The sequence below is a fragment of the Dreissena polymorpha genome, chromosome 7 (assembly GCF_020536995.1).
Source record: "Dreissena polymorpha isolate Duluth1 chromosome 7, UMN_Dpol_1.0, whole genome shotgun sequence".
Classification (NCBI taxonomy): Eukaryota; Metazoa; Mollusca; class Bivalvia; order Myida; family Dreissenidae; genus Dreissena; species Dreissena polymorpha.
In genome coordinates this window covers 37,518,286-37,541,619 of record NC_068361.1, presented here as the reverse complement: position 1 = coordinate 37,541,619, position 23,334 = coordinate 37,518,286, and the positions used below count along the sequence as shown (strand labels likewise).

Here is a 23,334-nt window from a genome sequence, read left to right as displayed (position 1 = left end):
ATCAGATTCATCAACGTTTGTTGGTTGTTCCATTCTTACTCACACAAATTCAAATAGACACTGACAGATTTTTCAAACTAATGCGTCTTTTATCTCTGCTTAAAAGACGGTTTTCCACGTGTAATATTGTTAGAATCGTTTTGTGCATTTTTTTTTCCATGAATCCGTTTTCATCATTTGTAAATAGTCCTTGCTCGAAATGACTTTCTTATGCAGTTCGATCAAAGAATTACTTAGGTTGAGTCCTCGAACCATTTTTCCCATGCAAGAAGAATGTTCATTGCGCTAACTGCCTCTACCATCATCAAAATATAAATCGTATACAAGCACGTCGTCTTCCCATAAATCACTAATTAAACAATCATGATATAATTGAGACGGATGGCCTATATAACATCCATAACATTTGTTCTTTATCACGCTATATTTAACTTCTATCAAAGCTTTTGCGTATATAATCAAAGTAAGAGTTCATAAGTGTCACACATGTTTCGGGTTTAGTAATGTGATTCAACGGAATCTGTCTGCTGTCTGCAAAGTGAGATGACATGATTCCTTATCAATCATTCTGAGTAGAATGTAATGTAACCATTGTGTTTCAATTTATATCCTAGTTATGTTCCCGCTCAAATTCTCACATTTTAAATATTTCAGGATGCAGACGTGACTGCCATGGGCTCCACAACGATACAGATACAGACTTGTCTTGACTTATATGAGCAATCACACGTATATATAAACAATGTGGTGAATTGATTTTGTGTTGTTCAATAACGTTATCATCTGTTTTCATTGACTTAGTCTTAGTGAACACGAAAAACATTGTACAATATCACCTCTACCAATATAATAAAATCCAGCAGCAGTTTTTGATATTTGTTAGGTAGTAATTGTAAAGGCCAAGCGTCAAACTTATCAAGTATGTTGTAATATTTCAGATCTGATGCATCTAATGTCAGTCCTTCAATCTCCATGTTTGAAAAAGAATATTATGAATGATGATTTTCAAGAAATGAAGCTAGCGACAAAACACTTTCTTTTAAATCACATAACGATAAAAACTGATCCAATTCTAAGCGAATGATGTATAAATGCTTTTTCAAATTGACATACAACCTTTTACGTTTTAATTTCAAATTGATCGTGTACTCTCCAAAACAACATACAATTTTCTTGAATGTAGGATGCCACTGTACACTTTCAAATCCATTTAATAATTGTAAGCTTTCTTCCGTAAACATCAGCTGCGCTTGTGCCATAGTGAATAACACTCTTCAAATACATTCAGAATTATAACTGTTCTGCATAAAAAAGCGCCAAAAAAATCATGTAAAACTTTTGCGCGCCTGTGATTCCATACCGTTCGCTTTTCAAATACATTTAAAATTATAGCGGGTGTGCATAAAAAAGCGCCAAATCATGTAAAACTTTGCGCGCCTGTGGTTCCATACCGCTCGCTTTTCAAATACATTCAAAATTATATCGGGTTCGGAAAATAAAATCGCCAAATCGATTACGCTCTAATAATATGGAATCACGCATATCTCGCAGGTGAATTCACGCTCATTACACCGACAACAATAAACACCAATTTATAACCATATCCCTAAGCGAATATATGCATAACAGGCACCAGGTGAAAACAACCTTACACCTGGATTATCGACTTGACTTCAACTTGACCCGCTCCTAACAAAACGGCCTCGACACAATCGACTTGACCCGCACCTCAGAGCACCACCGGCACCGCCGCCTCAAAAGGCGCCTAAACCTCACCGCACCTAATGGCACTTTAAAACATGGCGCTGAAATTCTTCATTCCTATCTACTCTTGATATGTCTTGCATTAAAGTGCCATGCTGTTTCAGTAAACTGTACAGCATGACAAACATAATAAAGCAATATATGCATATAAATCTGATTATAAACAGATCCACTATTATTATATAAATGAAACCATGTTTGTCTTATCCCATTTTCTAACGATTATCTTGTCAAATGTTTTAACTTTGCGAGTAAACTGAACGCTAACAATTTGCAAACACTCGTTTCCGTTACATATACTGTATCCACCGAGTAGTTTACTAATAACAGCGCCCTCACACTACTTTGGGGGAAGGGGTCCGCAGCCCTTAGGAGGGGGAATTTTCGCGGCGTTTCCCTTTTTGGTGGATTTTTTTTACTTACTCTCTCATTTACTCTCTCATTATTACATGTGTACATGTTTGCACTATATTCATTGCATTTTTTATAATTAAGTATGTTCACAAATATTAAATTGAACTAGAATTGAGATATAATAATCATGAGACACATCTTTAAATAAAAAATTAAAAAAATGTTGTTTTTTTTGTTTTAGGGGGAATTTTTCCCCCCAAAAGTGGAAAAAAGTATACTTTTCAGGTGGGGGACTGCCGCCAAATTTCGGCGGCAGATTTAATAGATTGAGGGCCCTGAATAAATAAGTTGTTGGAATCTAAAAAAGTTTTATACATCGTTCGTTATCACATGCATTAATTTGCATTCTAGTAATCCCTTCTAAATGTATGATCACCATCGTTTATTGGATCGTTATTTGCCATTTTTATCGAGAGACTGTCACAATTTATGTTCTGTATTGTCCGCCAACTTGTTAAAATAATGTAAGAGACAGGTGCGCATATCAAGGTATTAAAATCGTATAATTATGTCCATCTAATAAGCGATTCGCATTTAATTTAATTAGTAAACGATTCAGTAACGACTCCATTTTGCGTAAATTTCGGACATAAAAACATTCGGATGCAGATTTTGTAATAGAAAAAAACAACTTTTGAGTCGGCGGTTAAAAAACAGGGTCGGTTGGGTAACCGGAAACAAGACTTCTTTTTTTTGGCCTACATCAGATTTTCATGGAACAATCATATATGCGACAGAAAGGTTTCTGTAAATAAGTAGATTGTATTGCATGTTAATACCTGAACCAAGACTATTTATTGCCACTTCCCCTTCTAAATACTTCTGCTTCCGCCACCGAATCGCACACCATCAGCTCCAACACCGCCACCGAATCGCACACCATCAGCTCCAACGTCTCCCTTTCCGAAAACGGTGCCATAATTTGTATTGACGGCACTTACGAGAATCATCGCCGACGCCAGTAAAACGCACAGAAATAGTAGTCGACTCATTCCTGAGCTATATGAAACATAGGATTTAACGTTAAATGCTATATATTTATTCCATTGGAATGTATTTGCATAGTTTGACTGCATATAAAATGTTAAAGAAATAACATGAACAAAAGAGGTTGAAGACCTATTTATATGCTTTGTTCTCGTTCTTTCCAGACCCTTATCTATTTATGTCGCTAGTATTTTTAGAATTGTATAACTTTTGTATCATCAATACAATTTAAATATTAAATCCAAAGAAACCTGTATTTGTTAACATTTTTTACTCAATATTTAGTTCTTTAAGATGAAGGTCAATGATCTGTGCCGTCCTGAAGAAGTTTCTCATTGGACTCGTGCTTTGGCTTGACCTCGTTCAAAATGGGGCTCCCATTGGGGAATTTTCAAACTTACGTATTGAAATATCCGTTTTCTTAGACACAGTGGCATGTGTTATGTGTATTGACGATAGTGGCGATTTCTTTTTAAATATAATATTCTATCTGATAGAACGGATGGAAGAATCGAAAATAACTAATTAATATCGTTTTAAATTTAATCTTCTTTTACAATTACCATAATTTAACCTATATTAAAGAAAACATAAAATTGAAGGAAACGCAATCGAACAATATCCGTATAGTCTAAAAACTAAACTTTACAATGAGAGTATAGGAAATTGACGTTTCTTTCTTGTGTTTAGAATTTAAAGTTTACTCAGTTGCTGCACATAACGCGAGGAGTTTTAAATATGGCGAGTCGTTTAAGTGTCTTCCTGCAGACACGTCACATATCTATTGTTCTAGTTGGAATTCAATCTCCGAATCACTGGGTGATGCGTATCTTGCTATGCTAGTGGACTTTTGTGAGGCACATAATTCAGAAGGTGATCCGACTGGCACTTTCGGTATGCTTTGGCCGTTTTCGCAGATTTCGCTGTAGCATGTGTTCATTTTGAAGAGGTACATGGAGGCGCGTTATTCTCATGCGTGTAGCTCAACCGTAATCGCTTTTATAGCTTTTGCCCTTGTTTAGGTTGTGTGCATCGGGCTTTATGTTGGTTCGGGGCCTTACAGACGCATGTTACATGCAAACTTAATTTCAACCTTAAACAAGAGGTACATTTCTACCGCTGCTTCTCCGGATTTCAGTTCTATGATTTTGAGTAGAGGAAATGCCTCTCGGAAGGCATCGCTTCGATACAGTTTATCTCTTGAACAAGCTCAGGTGAGCAACGGAAAATGTCATTTTTCGGAATTCTGCAACATTTTTTTGCGTGTACCATGGTCTTTAGATATCATTATGCCTTACACGAAATGTTTGCCATCAGGTACTTTGTCACCGTTACACCAATATTCATTTCTCCATTAGATACTTGGCACACTCGCGATAGTAAAACTGTAGTCCAGTCAAGAGGCTGCATGATGTGCGATGTGTGGGGAGGCAAAACAAAGAGGATGATAGTATGTGATCTGGCTCAGTCAGTCAGCTGACGGGAACATTAAAAGTGTGGCCGTCATAATTTACTAGTATCGGATGTTGGTCAATTGACTTTCTGCATAGATTGGTAAGATTTTACTTTAAATACTTCTGGGATATTTCGGTATTCGACATAGTCCAGTCATTCTAGCTCAGATACACCCAACACCTCAAACAAATTGCAACAGAACATGTTTTTGGTGTTTTTAAATCATAAATGCATATAGTATAACAGATTAAAAGTCTAGAAAAATCTAAGCTGGGGAAAGTAACAAAAAACGAGACCAAATACAGGCTAATGAATGTAATTATTTTTTTATTTTGAAACTCCTTATAAATTATATGTATTTCAATGCCCATCATTTTTACATAAAACATCCTTGTTAACATAGCTATATCTAAATCTACTAATGACAATAAACGTAACATAAACTATATAATCTTATATAACACACTAGTTTTCTCTTTTTTATATATAAAATTGAAAAGTGGGTGGAGTATTTCTATATGATTACACATAGCTTTTATTGAGCAGTGTTGAATGTAACAATTTAATCATCGTCTTGTATAGATCTATAGACTTTTACACACATACATTTGTTTTAAATTTGAGATAAGAATATATCTGTCAGAATGTTCATAATTATACAAATATTTATTCAAACTTTGTGTTGTATCCCTATATAAAGAGTGGGTGGGGTAGTCTTATACAAAGTAATTTCATTTTCATTCCTATGAATTTTCTATATAGACAGTATTAGATACATAGCTTTTCTTAAATAAGTTTACATACATTTCCTAAATCAAAGATATATAAATAATGCATTGACCCTGGGTCACAATGGTTGACCTTGACTTTTAAAAGGTCAAATATCATATTATGCCGTTGAACGATGTAACTATTACAAAATCTGTAAACTTGATTATTTTGTACATATTAATAATAAAATAATGTTACGTACACTGATAAGTAAATCTTTGATTCTATAATAACTGCAAATGGTGTAAAACATGTTTTAAAAGTCGCAGTAACAATAATGGATACAATAACCCTTACTGCTCTCGACACTGCCTTTCCACTGACCATGTGTGGGATAGTATTTTCGGCATATATTGTTTCTAACAAGTCATTCAAACCGGAGCCTGACATAACTGGCCAATGCAACCTAGAAAACTCATGGTGCAATGAAAACCATCAAATCGAAGCAAAATTCTTTTTAGAGGACTTTTGTTGCATTCGTTGGTAACCACAGTCATAGCTTTCCAATATAGAGGCTGGTCGAAAGTTACAATTGCCGACTGGTTGTATCTGGAGTGACGCAGGCAATCAGGCCCATCCCATGGAATGTTCCGTATCCATCTAGTGTCCACATTGTCGGCAACATACTGTATAAAGTTTTCATTTGTCGAAATAGTTATATTGTTTAAATCGCCACTTTCCGATACAGCAGCACTCGAATAGAATGTCTGTACTTCTGTGTATGAGACACAGAACCCCAAACTGTTCAAGAGTTCCACAATATATTTTGAAGATGTCAAGTGATGTAATTGCACTCCAAGTGCAATTTGTAGAGGGGCTATCAAAATTCGAGGACGAGTGGCTTGCATAATTGCTTGACCTATAGCGCTTATTTTAGTATCTGCGTCTCGTTTGCTGAACACTTCACGCAACAACAGGTAAAGACTGTCTGGTAAGAAGTTCTTGTTGGCTTCACTTGAAGCTATATCTAATGTATTGGGATAAAAGTTGTATCGACTTCTTTGGATTTGATATCACTTTTTATTAATTTTGCAGCTGTTCTGATCAATTTCACCTTTTAATTCTCTGTATTTTCAGATTTGCATCGGCGGTAGAAATCATGCAGAATTGATGTTGCAGTCATGCTCAGGGTCACAACATTTACTTTCAGATTTATTCAGTGATTATCACATCCTCACCAAAGTGGATGATTATTTTGGATTTTAGATAGGTAATACTGTATGCTTTGTCGCCACAAATGCTTACCATTTGATCTTGCAGTTGCTAAATTGTCACTTGCTCATCATCATTATCTTTGAAAAATGTCATCACCTTTAAGAATGCGTCACTTGCTTCGGTATCTTCTGGTCGACCAATCCTTCACGGGATGGCTGCACCTGAAATTCTTCTGGGATATCTTTCCCTGTTTTGAAATAAGATGAGCATGTTTGATGGTAAAGTGCATCCGCTGCAGGCAAGTCATTGACCTGTTTTATCCTTGCCCGAACCGTATCTGACCAAACATCATTCTTCTGTAAACATATATTTAAAATAGTAGGTTCTAGTGTCCTTACTGACCAAACATCACACTTTCTTTTTCTCCCTTTATCAATAACAGATTGGTCACAATATAAACAATGTTCTTTGTATGAAAACTTATCAGTCTTTGATCTCAAAGGAGTGAAAAGGAGACTAGTATTGAGTTTTTCTTGTACATCCCTATTGTCTCTTTTAATATAGTTTGGGTTACAATATGTTTTTCTGCACTCCACATGGACAAACTGTCCGGATTCAACCCTCAAACTGTCATTTCTTTTTTCACTTGCATCATTGATTCCATGGAAGCCCTTCTCACTTAGTTTTACGGTCTTTGCATTGTTGTCAAACTGCCGCTTACAGATCCGACAGGAATCTATCCTGAAATTATATTTTTATTTTATAAGTAAAAGAACTAACTTTTCTGACCAAACATACAATTATATGGTGTATTTATAAAATTCTATTTTGAACGAGATGGACTTTGCATTTCGTGTAAATAGAACTAAATATGAAATATACTGATAAACTTTAATGGCATATACGACTAAGTGATTGTTGAATTGGCACACTAACATCTTGTCAGCTTCTATCAAGCAGGCAGTTACGATATAGATTCAAAGACCAATCTAACCTTTTTAAAATTCAATTTTTTGTCCTGCTACCCATTCGTATTTACTGGATATCTAACAGTTAAAAACACCTCCCTTGGTGATCCATCTGAAATGTTAATAGACATAAATCAGTTGTTAGGTTTCAGAATTTTACTAGTAATTCAATTATTAGTAGCACAAATGATCGACACTCATTTCCTGTTAAATATAGATAATAATAGGTTATTTTTGATTATAGATCAGGTTTATCATACGGGGCTTAGAAAAACAAAAATCACTAATCTATTATTCTATTTATCCCACATTTTATTCAGTAAACCTTTTTATTTAACCAAAATTAGTGTATGAACTACGCGGATTCTATCATTCTATCAGAATTTGTTTCAGATTAGAAACAAGGTATAAAAAAGGATTATTTGATGACTATGGTGATATGATGGATTATATCGCACGAACTGATTGGGTGCCTTTGTGTTTCACGAGCCTGCTGGAATATTGGAATACATTTGTACACAATAAACGAGTGCGCCACAGACCATCGGTACACCACAACCATGAAATATTCCTTTGATTATACACATAATTACGATAAAAAGCAAGATAAAATTTAACAACGCAGTATATGATGTATACCTTAAGAATATAAACAAAGCAGTATATTGAACTAGACGTCTATGTGAATTTTTACAGGCAATCATGACGATTATTATGTATACATTGAAGAGGTCATTAAAAAGTTCGTTTTTTAAATCCGTTTAGATTTTATGGCCCATATAGGCTTCCGTAGATTTTTTATTTTTCAACAAATTCTCACCACCGCTAGAAATCGATTTTTGGTAATAGCTTTATCAATCAAAAGCACAATATAAATACATGTGCAGAAGAAATATAACAAATAACACAAAGTAGATCATTGAAGCTCCTGTTTTGAGACGAAACATGCTTTTATAAACGTTTTTTTTATCGTCATTAATGAGAAAACACGAAAACACATTACATTTTTCATTTACGGACATTCTGCACCGTTTAAACCTATACATGCGCTAAAATATAAATTATTGAATAAAATATATATTGCTAGACTTACCTTTCTCATTCGAATTATGATTATAATATTAAACTGCCCAGCTTTTAAGAAATAATCAAAACCCACTATCGTTCAACTGCAGACGATGCGTAGATCTACGGTAGTCGAAACTAGTCACAAAATATCATTTAAAATTGCTTACAAAAATCTTAAATTTTACAACTTTCCCCAGCATAGATTTTTCTAGACTTTTTATATTATTTATATAATACTTTAATCAACATGTTTGCACACTAAGAAATTCTGTTGCAATTTTTTGAGGTCAAAGTTTAGATTGGCTGGACTAACAAGCCACTGTCTTGCATTGTAAATATGCACCCAGGCTTGCCGAAATTGGAAAAATTCTGCCGGTCGTCTGGACAGGCATTTCAGAAAATGTGTCGGTCCGGGGAAAATTTTGTCGGACCGAAAAAAAACACAACACAACTATGTACATTAACATAAATAATGATGATCATCCAACGAAATATGTAACTGGACATCTAATTGGTCAAACTATATTTAACTGACCAATGATATCCATTTAGGCATTATAACAACGTTAACTAAAGTAAGGAGGAAGTATCGAAAATAAAACTGCGGTTAACGGACATTAACTTGTACAATTTTAAATGATAACTTGTTTGTGACCTATGACGAGTGCTTGTTATAAAGATATCACTAGAACGAGGTGCCTGAACCACGTGACTTTTTCGGCTATGTGTGGGACAATCGGATGTAAACAAAACGTCGCTTCAGGTAACGTTTTTGATAATTTCTTCATTATTTCAAAACCATTTTCAAAAAACAAAACAAAGACGAGTGCCCGGTCATTGTAAAAAGACACATCTTTGTTAAGTTTGCGCAAAATTAATTAAGTATTTTTTCCAAAAAGTGCAACCGCGTGTTTGAAAACACATGAAGTGAAATGCTATGTGTGGTATATTTTTGTTCAAGCAACAAAAACATTGATTATAATATTGTCGAGGGTTTGAAAAATAGAGCGGACATTGTTATTCTTCATAGATAAGCTACTTACATTGTATGTTTGCGCAAGTACATCTAATTCGGAGTGTGTGTGTATATAAATGTTATACTGCTATGTGTGGGGCACATTTTTTAAATGCTATGTGTGGTATACAAGAACTTGCCCGTCAGTTCTGCATTTAATCTGAACACAGTTTTGTAAGAATCGAGAACATAAACTTTAGTCTGTCCTGAACAGATCAAATGAACCAAATGTGACATAAGTGAATAAGCATACATGTTATGTTGAACTATAATATTTCTTTGTTTTACTTATTGTCTTTAAATAAATATAATGTTTGATATTTCTGCCTGATTATTGAATTTGGTCCATTTTTTAATGAATGACAAAGAAAATAAGAGCACATGCTTTTAAATGGGTTTTACTTCTATTGTTTTTCAGACTTAAATAGATCGTGTATATCCCATACAGACGCTGCGTATTTAGACTTACATTTAACTATTAATAATAATTTGATCAAAACTAGTTTATACGACAAACGGGACGATTTTAACTTTGAAATTGTAAATTTTCCGTTTCTAGATGGCAACATCCCTAAAGGACCTTCCTATGGTATTTACATTTCGCAGTTGGAACGTTATGCCAGAGCATGTTCGTGTATTAAAGATTTTAATGATCGTAATCTAATATTAACTAAAAAATTGCTAAAACAAGGCTTTTTGTATCAAAACCTAAGAAATACATTTGCTAGATTTTACTCTAAGTATGGTGATTTAATTTCAAAATATAATGTTTCTTTAAAATGGCATTTAAATAATGGAATCTCCCATCCATCATTTTACGGAGATGTTTTGAAGCGTGTCCGCAAATTAAAATATGTTAAACCAAATGTTCATATTAAACTTTTCAATTTAATTAACTTGTTTTTATCAAAAGGATACGATGCTTATGTGCTTAAAACACGTGTTTGATGGTTTTCGATTCACTATATCTTTCTTCCCTTAAAATTTGGAATCATTAGTGATATTATAGGCATTTTTCACTGTTGATTAAAATTGTGTCATTGTGTCGTATGAACAAATCTGCATGAATACTACATTATAGGCATTTTTCACTGTTGAATAAAATTGTGTCATTGTGTCGTATGAACAAATCTGCATGTAAACTACATTTGGACTCAAATCGTACATCAAATCATTTCTGTCTTCAGTTGTCAAAACACCTATATACTGTTTGATTCCAATAATGTCGCTTTAATGGAATTACCATTTTTATTCATTTGCTTCTTAATATTAAATCACCTAAACTTGTTTTATTAGTAGCACAGCCCCATTAATATTTTTATTTAGTACTGCCCTTGGAATTTGTTCACGTCATTATGGATTTTTGTGACGTCATACGACCGACTTTCCCAGTTGTAATCTACATGCATAGGTCATTGGGTTTATAACGTTCCATTTTCTTTATATTTAATCTCTGATAGGCGTTTCTTGTTTGATTTAATTATTTTTAATTTGTTTAGCAGTCACATAAACAACCAAGCTATGTAATATGGAATTTTTACACCCATTATTGCTGCTTCTTCCTGTATTTGCGCGATGATTATCTGAGATATTAACTATATGATTCTATATTCCCAAATCTTTTCTATAAAGAAGGAATGTAGTTGACAATTGTTAATAGTTTTATTTGATCGTTCGTCAAAAAGTTGTAATTCTGTTACTCTTGTATCTTCAATGCAATTGAGTAATTAAATAGTAATTAAATTGAATGCGCTTTAATTCCCTTTTATTATTGTTTAATTTGAGTTACAATGCTATGACGTTAAATTTTATTTACACTTAAATGTATTATGAATATTGCTGGGCCAAGTGTGAGGTTGAGCGCTCTATAACCAGGTTTAAACCCCCAATGCTTTGCATTGACCGTTCCAAGGCGGTGACCCCAGCTTTATTCATATTTTGTGTTTATGTTGGTTTGTATTGTGCTGTATTGTCCTGTTTTGTACTGTTTGGGCAATCGGTCACTTGCCTTAAATAAAGGACCAACTAATTGTTTTTAATGAAAATTCAATACTGCTCCAGCAGCTGGAGTTTCACTTCTTTATATTGAAAAGGATTAGTCGAAAGATCTGTTACGCTTTTAAGGTTCGAAGCTGTGTAAGAACTACATGAACCCCATCAAACCACACGGAAGGTGATATGTTGCAAGTTAATTATCAAAACCATAGTGACAGAGACAGGGACCCCGCTTCAAACTGTGATGTTTATGAAAATCTATATAACTAACTATGCAAACAAACCATTTAACATGTATTTTTGCATAAGCAAAACAAAGTGTGTGCATTGATATGTATCTATGTTATTACTAAAATTGATTTGATGAATATAAAATCTGATTATGTGTGTTAATAAAACAGGTGTTTCATAACAAATAACAATTTAAATCCAATGATGCTTGTTTGTGGTCTATTCCAATATCATCTCCATATGAACATCTTCGAATCCAATAATGCTTGTTTGTGGTCTATTCCATTATTTTATTATGCCACGACAGCGCATTTACGTTGGAGACGCTGACATGATATTTTAAAGTGTTATCGGATACCCATCCGATAACAGTTTTAAGCTCCGCCCATCAATATCCGTTTTAAAACTCCGCCCATATTTGGTTTACTCAATGATTTTTTTTAGCGTTCCATGTTTTAGCCCCGCCCATTCTGAGAACTACTTTTTTGTAGGCGTGGTATGTCGCTTCTTTGATTTAAATGGAAACAAACAGCGATTCATATTTTATTCAGAAGTTAGAACATTAATAAACAATAAGTTGTTTTTTAAACAAAACTAACACTTTATTAAGTATATATCTATAGGGAAATATAAATTAAATGAGCATTAATCAATGGAAAAAAATTAAACAAATACAAATGTGCACCGCTAGCCTACCATTCATTGGCTGCAGATGAACACAATTTAAAACAGTCATGATAAACATTTAAAACGTAACACAAATATACTTAACACGTTTTAAATAAAATATGACAGATTTGATCAAGTTAAAGAAGAATTTATGACAAATATTCACTAAACATCTCGTCTAAGATTATATAAAAAAAAATTAACTAATACTTTACAAATGCTTTCCTTTTTTGTGTCATTCTTATAAAAAGCAAGGCAAACAGGTGAATAGCATACACAATGAATTAACATTGACAAAGTAAAATAATTAATACTTGATTGAGATGTTTTGCTAATGCCTGCCATGCCTAATAATACATGACAATTTCAATTTTTAAGTGTCTGAAATCAAACTTTCACAAAAAAAAAAGATTCTATCTCCACAACCAAACAGGAAATTTGTGTGGTCAACCTGAAAATAAAATAAAGATTCCTTTAGAAGAAAAAACATCATCAAACATTCATTGCATAACTGCTTTAACCCTTTAAGTGCTGGAACCGAATTTTGAAGTCCTTTGCAAACAGTTTGGATCCAGATGATCCAAACTTTGCTATTCTGATAGTTATCTTTGAAAAAAATGAAGAAAATGCTTATTTTACAAATTCAGCAGACGACATTTTAGCAGACGACAAATTTTCCAGCATGCAAAGGGTTAAAAATAAAAATCCAGATATATAATTTGTATTAAAATTGAAACTTTATAAATATAGTGACATATAGATTTATAACATGTTCAGATAAAACAATTACATAAATACTCTCAAAAATAAATTTGTCGACAAAAAAGTATTACCTTTCCGACAAATTAATTAGATGGGTTGATGTGAAGCTGTGCCGGGATGCAGTTGGGGGGGGAATATCTCGAGTTGGTTGAGAGGCAGAGAAAGACTCGGACAAGTGCAACTGACGAGGGTAGAACTGTGCCGCCAAGAATTTTGGTAGATATCATCACCCATGGAATGTGTGGTCGCAACTTTCTGCCATTAAAAGAAAAACATTTCATATTATAATAAAATAAAACAAATCCAACAGGAGATAACATTTCAAAATAGAGTGTTTTAATAACATTTTTATGGCACAACTTGAACAAATTACAACTTTAATAGACACAATATTATTAATACAAAATGAAAATGTATAAACTCCACTTTATATTAAAATAATTAAGAATTTCTTTTAACTTAAAATATTTTTATTATGGACTCGGGGCTATTTTTGCTTATTAAGGGAATATGTGTTTGTTTTCTTATTTGAGAAATTTGCGACTAAAATTTTCACAATTTAAAGAAGTTCGGGACTCAAATTTTCACAATTTAAAAAAAGTTTGCAACTCATTTTGTCACAATGTTGATCTGTGGGCGACACAATTTTGAACAGTTTTCGACACATGTTTTCAAAAAAGTTGCACAGCACGCAACTCATTTGTTCACAGTTTTCAACAGTGAATTCTTTTATGAACAGTGCGTGACTCAATTTTTTCACAATTTTGAACAGTGTGCAACTCATTTTTTAAAATTGTGAACAGTGCGCGACTCATTTTTCCACCATGTTGAATAAACAGTGCGCGACTCCTTTTTTTTCCAAATTTTGAACAGTGCGCGACTCATTTTTACAAATTTTGAACAATGCGCAACTCATGTGTTTTCACAATTTGAAGAGTTTGTGACTTATTTTTTTGTAATCTTGAATGAACAGTGCCCCACAAAATTGTCCCCCATTTTTGAACAGTGCGCAAATGATTATTCCAAATTTTGTACAGCGCGTGACATGATTTTTTCACAATTTTGAACAGTGCGCAACTCATTTTTCCACAATTTTGAATGAACAGTGCATGCTTATTTTTTTGCAAAAATTTGAACAGTGAGCAACTCATTTTACAAATTTTGTACAGCGTGTGCCTCATTTTTTCAAAATTTAATTTATGAAAAGTGTGCGACTCATTTTTCCACAATTTTGAAATCATAATGAACAGTGGCAGTGGGCAACTAATGTTTCCCACAATTTTGAACAGTGCGCGACTCATTTTTTCAAATTTTGGTACAGTGCGTGTCTCATTTTTTCACAATTTCGAACAGTGCGCAACTCATTTTTCCACAATTTTGAATAAACAGTTCGCGACAGTAGAACAACTGGCACTGATCATTGGTTCATCAGCATGAGAATGGGTGTAAAAAAATGGCACAAATAATGAAACATGTGTGTTTAAGCATGCATACATAACAATGAAACTTACCAACTATTCGGACAGGAAACATATGGTGCAGAAGCTGCGGGATTCAGCATGCTCTCCCACTGATATTATGTAGATCAGTGGTCAAACTGGCAGTCAACTTATGTTGGGATTTCCCAATTGTGAAGATATTAACCTTGGCTATCTCCAAACACAAACATGTTCATTTATTGTCAGTCAAACAGCAATTAATCCATCATGTCACCCTGACAGTCTCAAAACACGGTGCAAAACCAAAGCATTTTCGTTTCGTCTAACACACAGCTGGTAACGTCGCCGAATATTGCACAAAAGCAGCTTCATTATGAAGTTCCAGCGACTCGAAATACACGTTCTCCACCCACTTTGATTTCGCACGTGAAGGCCTGTTTTTTGGGGAAAACTGTGAACATCTCACAACTAAACGTATATTACGGAGATGGACAAGTTGAAAAATAAATCACTCTTATCACTTCCAAATTGCACACTACGTTAAAATCCCGTTCCATTTGATTATTGTATTTATTGTTTGAAATTTTCACTCTACACATTCGCTTTGAAAATAGCGGTTGGTGTGTACTCTTGGAAGTACATGTCGAATGTGTTATTGTAAAAAAATATTGGTATTGTGTTTTTAGTGCAGAAATTGTTCTTTTAAGTTTCGATTTCTCGCTTTAGTTTTTGTATTATGTGCGTTTAAATTTGATTGATTGTTGCTTACTTTCGAACTATTTTTTTATGTGTAAATATATATGCATAGACGCTAGCGGATGTAATCAGGTTGCTACTAATTTGCATATTTATCAATGAATTTAGCGGTTGTTTGTTTTTGTTTGTTTTGTGAATATTTTCTTATTTACTTTAAAATGTGGCATAATAAATAGAATATATGGTTGGTGACTTTTGATATCATGTGATATAAGACTCGTCCGATATGGCGTGTGAAAAGGCTCGGCAAGCCTCGCCTTTTCCTACGCCATATCAGACTCGTCTTATATCACATGATATCAAAAGTCACCAACCATATATTCTCTATATCTCCACATGAATATCTTCAGTATATCAAAATAAACACGTCATTAATAATAACATTACTTTATAACTATCATTCACATGTAACAATAGAAATTAAAGCACCAAATACATAAAGAAGTACATTAGTATTCACAAAAAAATTGTACTCAGTCAATTTATAAATTTGCAAATCTTGCTATTCAAACATATAAATGCTCCAATTAAGTCATAACAAATGATCAACGCCAAAACGTCTTGACTTGTGGGGGTTATTATACCAACAAACATATTGAATTGCATCAATACTTCATTTACTCAAATTCAAATGAAATCTGAATAACTGCAAATAGTTTGAGATGCTTAATGAAAATACTCATTCGCCACGGTCATGAAAGGGCGCTGCAAGATCTTGTTACCTCTGCACCAAGTAATTAACATTAAATCATACACTGTTGTTCAATTTGTTGAAATGTCAAATTTTTATGTAATGTTTACTTTGATTGTTTTTTTTCCCTGCAATACTTGCACCATCTGGTAATAAAACAAACAGTCATTTAAACTTTTGAACATTTACTATACATGTTTGTATATGACAACTTTTCATTGATCAAAATAAATTGAAAAAATACTTTAATCTCCCTGAAAAGAACATAATACAAATGAAATAAACTGTTAAACTTAAAAAAAATAGCATGCGTGATATATCAGATAGCTCAATAGGATTTAGATACAAATACATGGTTTTCCAGAAACAAAATGTTATTGATCCTATTGTCTATTTGTTAAAAAATGCTGTATGATCTCTTTATGCTTTTTTAATAACTATCGTTACAAAAATGCCTACACTTTCCTGCTAAAACACACACAACTAACACTTTTTGTAGTTTTGATGCAATAATATTCACATGACATCTTGCACAAACAATCCTAACGATTTTGTGTATTAAACAAGTGCATTAGTTGGCAGTAACAATTCAAGAAAAAGTTTGCCAAACGGAACTATTTTCCTGTCCGTGCGTGGGTGGCTTTGTGTTAGGAGATCCCCGACCGTGTTTTGACCTCTCTGCCACACTGTTCGCAAACAAATGGCATTCTAAAAGTAAACAAAATATGAATATAAGTTCGACAATCATGATAAATTTGAGTGACATGAACGTCGGATTATCATATTTAAGGCGCGCAAAACACTACCAACAATGTTTAATGACCAACTTTTGTTATTCAGACAGACTTTAAATACTATTGACGTTAATGTCAATCTTTCGATTCTCTAGTTTAGTGTGTATACCACACATAGCATTTAAAAAATTTGTCCCACACATAGCATCATTACACTTTCATACACACACTCCGAATCAGATGTATTTGCGCAAACATACAATGTATGTAGCTTCTCTAGGAAGAATTACAATGTCAGCCCTATTTTTGAAACCCGCGACAACATTGTTATCAACGTTTTTGTTGATCGAATAAAAAATATACCACACATAGCATTTCACTTCGTGTGTTTTCAAGCACGCGGTTGCACTTTTTGGAAAAATTACTTAATTAATTTAGCGCAAACTTACCAAAGTTGTGTCTTTTGACAATGACTCGTCTTTGTTTTTTTGAAAATGGTTTTGAAATAATGAAGAATTATCAAAAACGTTACTTAAAGCGACGTTTTGTTTTCATCCGATTGTCCCACACATCGCCGAAAAAGTCACGTGGTTCAGGCACCTTGTAGAACATTGTTTATATTTTATAACAACTTTTTAAAGCCATGCCATATACAGAAATTCATATTTTAATATCCCCATCAAGTCGAAAAATATGTCAAAGCTACCAAGATCTTTTTTGTTAGAACGCAGTTGCCGATTTTGCGACAGAGTTTTAAGTAGGTGTTGTGTAACCAGTTGGATTTGCTAATTGTACGCAACAAACTTATTGCAAACATCAAAACAATGAGCGAATTTATTTTCATGAGTCAAGTTGACGTGACTTGACTTGCAAACATCAAAACAATGAGCGATTTCATTTTCATGATGTAGTAAGGGGTTTGCTCTTCGAATTGTTAACATTGAAAAAAATATTATTTGTTTGCATTCATTTCACATTTTGCCAGTCGCCATGACCGATATTCTTGTTAAACCTACCGGACCAAATGAAAATCTGCCGGTCAGGACCAGAGGACCGGCAATTTCGCCAAGCCTGATATCAACATTAAAAAATCGTAAAATAACGTCGGGGCTACACTCACATGCCACTATTTTTCGTCTTCAAAGACTTTGAAGTGAAACGAAGCAACCCTGAATTAATGACTGGTTCTTCACCAGGTGCTATAACCATTTCTCGTGTTGTTTTTTTTACTTTTGTTGTGTCACATGACTTGGTCAGGTGATCAGTTGGACGAAAAATTTGCAAGTTGAAAGACTTATTCTTAATCTTTGTTCAATTACATTGTTTTGAATAAGATGCATTGGTATACAGCAGCCGCACATGTAGATGTGTTTTTCGCACATCATGTATAGATGTAGGTTGCGTTAGCGCGTGCAATTAACGTTATGGTAGTTGAGCGGGGAGAGGTAACAGACTACGGCATACTGCCAGTGGCAGCGATTACATTAGAAGGCCTGTGTTCAGGTTGTATTCCAGTTTCATCCATGTTGAAATAGATGAGGATTTTCTATCAAATTTTGCTTTTCCGACTGTCCCGAGATTTTGTAAGTAGCTTTCAACGATCTCTGGTGTTGATTTTTCGCACGGCCACTATCAAAGGTACAGTACAGCTCACGCAAAACCAACAAAATCCGCGGCTACGCCGCGGACACACTCTTTTGTTTTCGAAATTACTCCGCATCCACAACGAGTATTCCCTCGGCATCATGCCGAGGCACTCCGCGATAATTCGCGGAGTTACGCCGCGTCTGTTTCTGCCTCGGCATATATCCGCGGCATCACGCCGCGTCTTTACACGCGGCGATTTGCCGAAAAAAATACATATGTTTACTTCTGCGTGATTGTGTAAACCTTTGGTCAGCTTCTCTGCATACGGAACTTGATACATAATGATTTTGTAGGTCATTATAACCATATCAATGAACCTTACACAGTTTAATCCCGAACATGATCTCGGAATCAAGATTTGCTTTAAACATCGAAAATAACATATTGAGTATCATAAGATTTGCGAAAATCCATATGAGAACCAAACAACTATACATATAGAAAATAAATATAAATACTGTTGACAATTTTAATAAAAACTTATATTCGTTTTTATTTAAAAATGATTACTTTCACTTCGTCCCGATTTTCAGAAATGGCCATGTACATGTTGCATCTAAATATAAATTTAATAAACGAAATTATCGGGCAATATATTGAAACATTAAACTCGGCATTAATGTGACTACCAAAATAATGTTGCGACGCAAAACAGTATCATTATTGTGGCAATTAAATACACTTGTTAATCTGCTTTTCTCTTAGAAATTGCGCGAAAATAAAGATGACTTGTGTAATATCACGTTATCTGCCTGAAAAGCGAGAGCATTTTCATTGTAATCTAAATAAATCCGTGCAAATAACAAGTTATACAAGCGTATGCGAATGCAAAAGGAAATGCAGTGAGAACCCCGCCTTAAAATATCTAATTTTATACTGAAACATTAGGCGGTTAATCATTTGATTTGTCGGCATTTTTTTATACTGGAACATTAGGCGGTTAATCTTTTGATTTGTCGGCATTTTGTTTCATTTCGGACTCCAGGCAGTTTTCAGATCATAATCTCAGTGCTTTATTACCCGAACTCGTTAGTTTCTGGACACGTGTGCTACTGAAAATAACCACCGGTTATGGCCCAAACAAGCACAAAGTGTCTAGTCTCCCGTGTGTTTTATCCCTAAATGTTAGATAAGCACGTGCACTATTAATTATTATGTTGGTCAGTACAAAAGGCCTTCTTAAAACCGCCGACTGCGTCTTTGTTTTATTGCGCAATCAAGCACCGATAAACAAATATCCCGTGTATTACAAAAACACACACTTTAGATAAGCACGTGTCGTCTGTCAAAACCATAATTTATCAGTAAACATATCGAAGTAATTCTCGTATATGATCTCGGAAACGGGACTTGCTTTAAACATTTACCATTACGATATTTTTTTTTCATAAGATTTGCTTCAAAAAACAAATGAGACCCAATCAAACATACACAGACAAAACAAAATATAAATAATTATGACAAATTAAATGAAAAAAAAAACGTTGGTTTATTTTCGAAAAATCGCTTTTCCTTTCTCCCAATTTTCAGAAAATGACTTATACATGTTGCATAAAATCTAAATGTAGATGACGCTGTTTATTGGTCGTTGTAAAAGAATATTAACTTTACACGGCACTTAGTGTGCAATCAGATACAATACAGTAATTGTTGCAATATTGAACGAACTAAAATATGAAAATGATACAGCGTTTTTGACTTTTATTTTATTCAGGAAAATGTCAAAATCATTTGCGAGATACCCCGATACTCAAATGGAAATTCACTACGAAGTTTTACAATGTTGTCTGCGCTACGTAGTTTTGTGTACCAATAAATTCACCCACGCCTATTTTCGCGCGCTTTTTGTTTTAGACAAACACTGGACACGAAAATATCATGGGCTTATACATGTATTTATTTGTGTTACCCTTTTCCCGATTGGACACCTATTTCATCATATCTTTAATTAGAAACATATGCCGAAATTCCTTTGATATTTTAGAAAAATGTTGGATGTCTGTGTTAATGAGTTTTCTTGAGCACTTTTCTCGTCAGTATTAATCAGAATTTGCATTTGAAAATGGAATATACGGGATTAGCGGGTAATGGATAGAGACGGAAAAATTCGCATGTATGTGGTAATTGAGAATGACAGTCATAAACGCATGTATCGGGGAAACGATAGACTCGGGATTATACGCATCTATCAGGGAAAGGGTTAAGAAACAGTTAATAAAGATAATTTGGACATTTGGATAATTTGGACAGATGATACAAAACCTTGTATTATGTAGTGAATTGTTTCGCAACGTAGTAACGCTCCATGTAATAAATTTTATTATGCGAAACTCCATTTCTATCCGAGGTACATGTACATTGTAAACTATAATTAATACGATTGTCCGCCGAATGACTCGACATCATCAACAAATTCCTCGGCATCATGCCGAGGCGTGTCGCGGAGACGAGATGCGGAGTGCCTCGGCGGACAGACGCGGCTACTCGGCGACCAGATAGTCGATTCCGAGTCGACTCCGCGAACACAAGATGGCGTCTGACTCCGCGGATCGCGGAATATGTTTGTTTTGCGTGAGCTGTACTGTACGTGGTATGTAGTCCAACTTGTTGACGCGCCAAAATATTTAGCTACTTTTTATATTGGTAATATTCGTGGTATGATGGACGAGAGCCTGTATTTCCATCTCTTCAGGAAGCAATAACCAATTTATACCCAAGCATTCGATACATAGATGGTAACGTCACTACGTTATTGCAGTGATTCATATTGCCGTGCGTCCCGCGTGCCAGACGCACGTTTTTTTTCTGGGTACGCATCATTCTCAAACATGTGCATTTTCGGGACGCATTGTTTAAAAACTCCGATTTTCAACATCGTCAAAGTTGTACATGATACCGAGTACGATTCGTGGATATAAGCAAAACACATGTCAACACCGTTTTTAAAAAGTATAACGGAAGTCACATTACTACATTGGGAATGTAGTACGCGTGTTTTGATTGGTTGAAATATATCAATTATCCAATCAGTTACGGCGTTTTATTAAAAGTTTGTTGGACGATTAATTTGCTGTTCCGGATGGTAAACAAAGAAAATGCGACCGAAAAAGGTTTTCTAAATTGATCCTCAACAATGTAAACTCGCCGTGTAGATATTTATCGATAACGCAGCCTCGATGTAAATCATGAGGTTTAAATATGAAGAATAAACGGCGGAAAACACAGTTTGCGTTCGTCTGTTGTGAGCGCAGACAGTTATTATTTATATAGAAAAGCGATGTTATTATACTTTTTTGGATTAATTGAGCAGTGTTGTTTTTTCTAAAGTGACAATTAAAATTTGCAAGTTCTGAAATAAATAGGACTATTTTTATAATGTACATACATAATAGTGATACAGATCGTACAGTATTCCGTTCTATGGTACGTAGACTGTAAGTACATATAACAACACAGACATCTGCTGTTCATACTGCAGGATGTGAGAGGGGGGTTTTCTATACAGAATAAGGTCTTGACCAAATTCAGGTTTACTGTATGGAAACAAGACAAACTTATGAGAGTGCAGTTGTGCAATTTTGCCCGGAATGAATTTTTGGAAAAAGCTCTCCCTGTTTGGAGAAAAAAAACAAGGCGAGAAGGCTATACACCTTAAATACAGTATGAGCCTCAGTATTGTTACGCTAAATCTGTATTGAAGTTGTAAACCCTTTGACCAAATGAGAAATTGTATTTTGTCACACTGTTTGAAAGGGCTAATTTTATCCAAAAAATTATAAACTCTAGTCATCCAATTTATTAAAAGTTTAGTCAGTCCAAACTGTTAAAGATGTAAAAAGTTCTCTTTTTAAGATGTTATATGTTTCACTGTTTGTTATTAAAAGTAAAACAAATAAAGATTTTACTTGCTATAAACCTATTTCTGTTTTTAGCTATAAAATTGCATTAAAGAGACCCTGGCTAAGGTGTATCATGTTAAGTAGATTATTTGTAACGAATTTACAAAGACACAATCTGGGACCCATTGTTTTCAGTTTGGACCCATTGTTTCAAAATATGCGAGTCCCAGGGACTCATTGATGTAGATTTCAAAATGAATCACTGTAGTGTCACCTCTATACTAAGACGCATCACATTTCCCTGGTTTTGGGAATTATGCTTCCGCCAAAGTAGTTCTTTGTAGGAATGAAAATGGTAATAATGAAAGAAAATCGCATTTTATAATATTTAGTGTTTAAAACGGAATGTTGTTTAAATAAATATTATTTAATTATGTTTAAATGTGATTTTGAATCTCTCTAAGACTGATAACGATTATCAGAAGCAAGATTACCTCACTTACTTTCGCTTTCACTTTTCACTTGTAGAAGAAGTGCTACCCACAATTTCTTTCGCGTTAGTACACAGGTCAGTAAGACCGGTGTGTACACAATGATACCCAAGAGCTTGTTGGTAAGGAGCTTTCCTAAATGTTCTGCATATTCCCCAACCAGGTGCTGAACATGCACATTGTTTTGGCCACATTCGAGCTGATGCATTATTTCAAGATGCTCCACCAAACATTCTTTAGAAAAGATCAAAACACATCCTAGACTAATTTTTAATGGATCTACCTTGCCCTTCACGCAAACTCTTAATGTTTGAAGTTGTACATTTCATATCAACGCGGTCCTTTTTACTGGTAACCATTTTTACTGGTAACCATTTTACCGCAACATATCATGCATTTAAGAGAGATTCTGGGCTTATCTACGGTATTTCTGATCCGGTTATTTGGGTTAGGCTAAAATCAATTATTTGTATCAAGACAGAC

The 23,334-nt window shown here is 34.3% G+C and overlaps 1 protein-coding gene and 1 long non-coding RNA gene across 3 annotated transcripts in view; both read right to left on the bottom strand.

Moving 5' to 3' along the window:
• LOC127839058 (uncharacterized) overlaps positions 1-12,097 on the bottom strand; it is a 311,917-nt gene extending 299,820 nt beyond the window's left edge. The window contains exon 1 of one of the 2 annotated variants that reach the window (XM_052367227.1): positions 12,086-12,097. The gene's annotated coding sequence lies outside the window, so the exon portion shown is untranslated. Of the gene's footprint in view, positions 1-12,027; positions 12,040-12,085 lie in introns of those variants that run through there. The other variant, XM_052367226.1, reaches the window with a different exon arrangement.
• A 256-nt stretch (positions 12,098-12,353) lies between these two features.
• Positions 12,354-15,033, bottom strand: LOC127839060 (uncharacterized). The gene is made up of 3 exons (XR_008030128.1): positions 14,766-15,033; positions 13,326-13,509; positions 12,354-12,943 (listed from the first exon to the last, which is right to left on the bottom strand). It is a non-coding gene; the product is annotated as an uncharacterized LOC127839060 (long non-coding RNA).
• Positions 15,034-23,334: the final 8,301 nt, after the last annotated feature.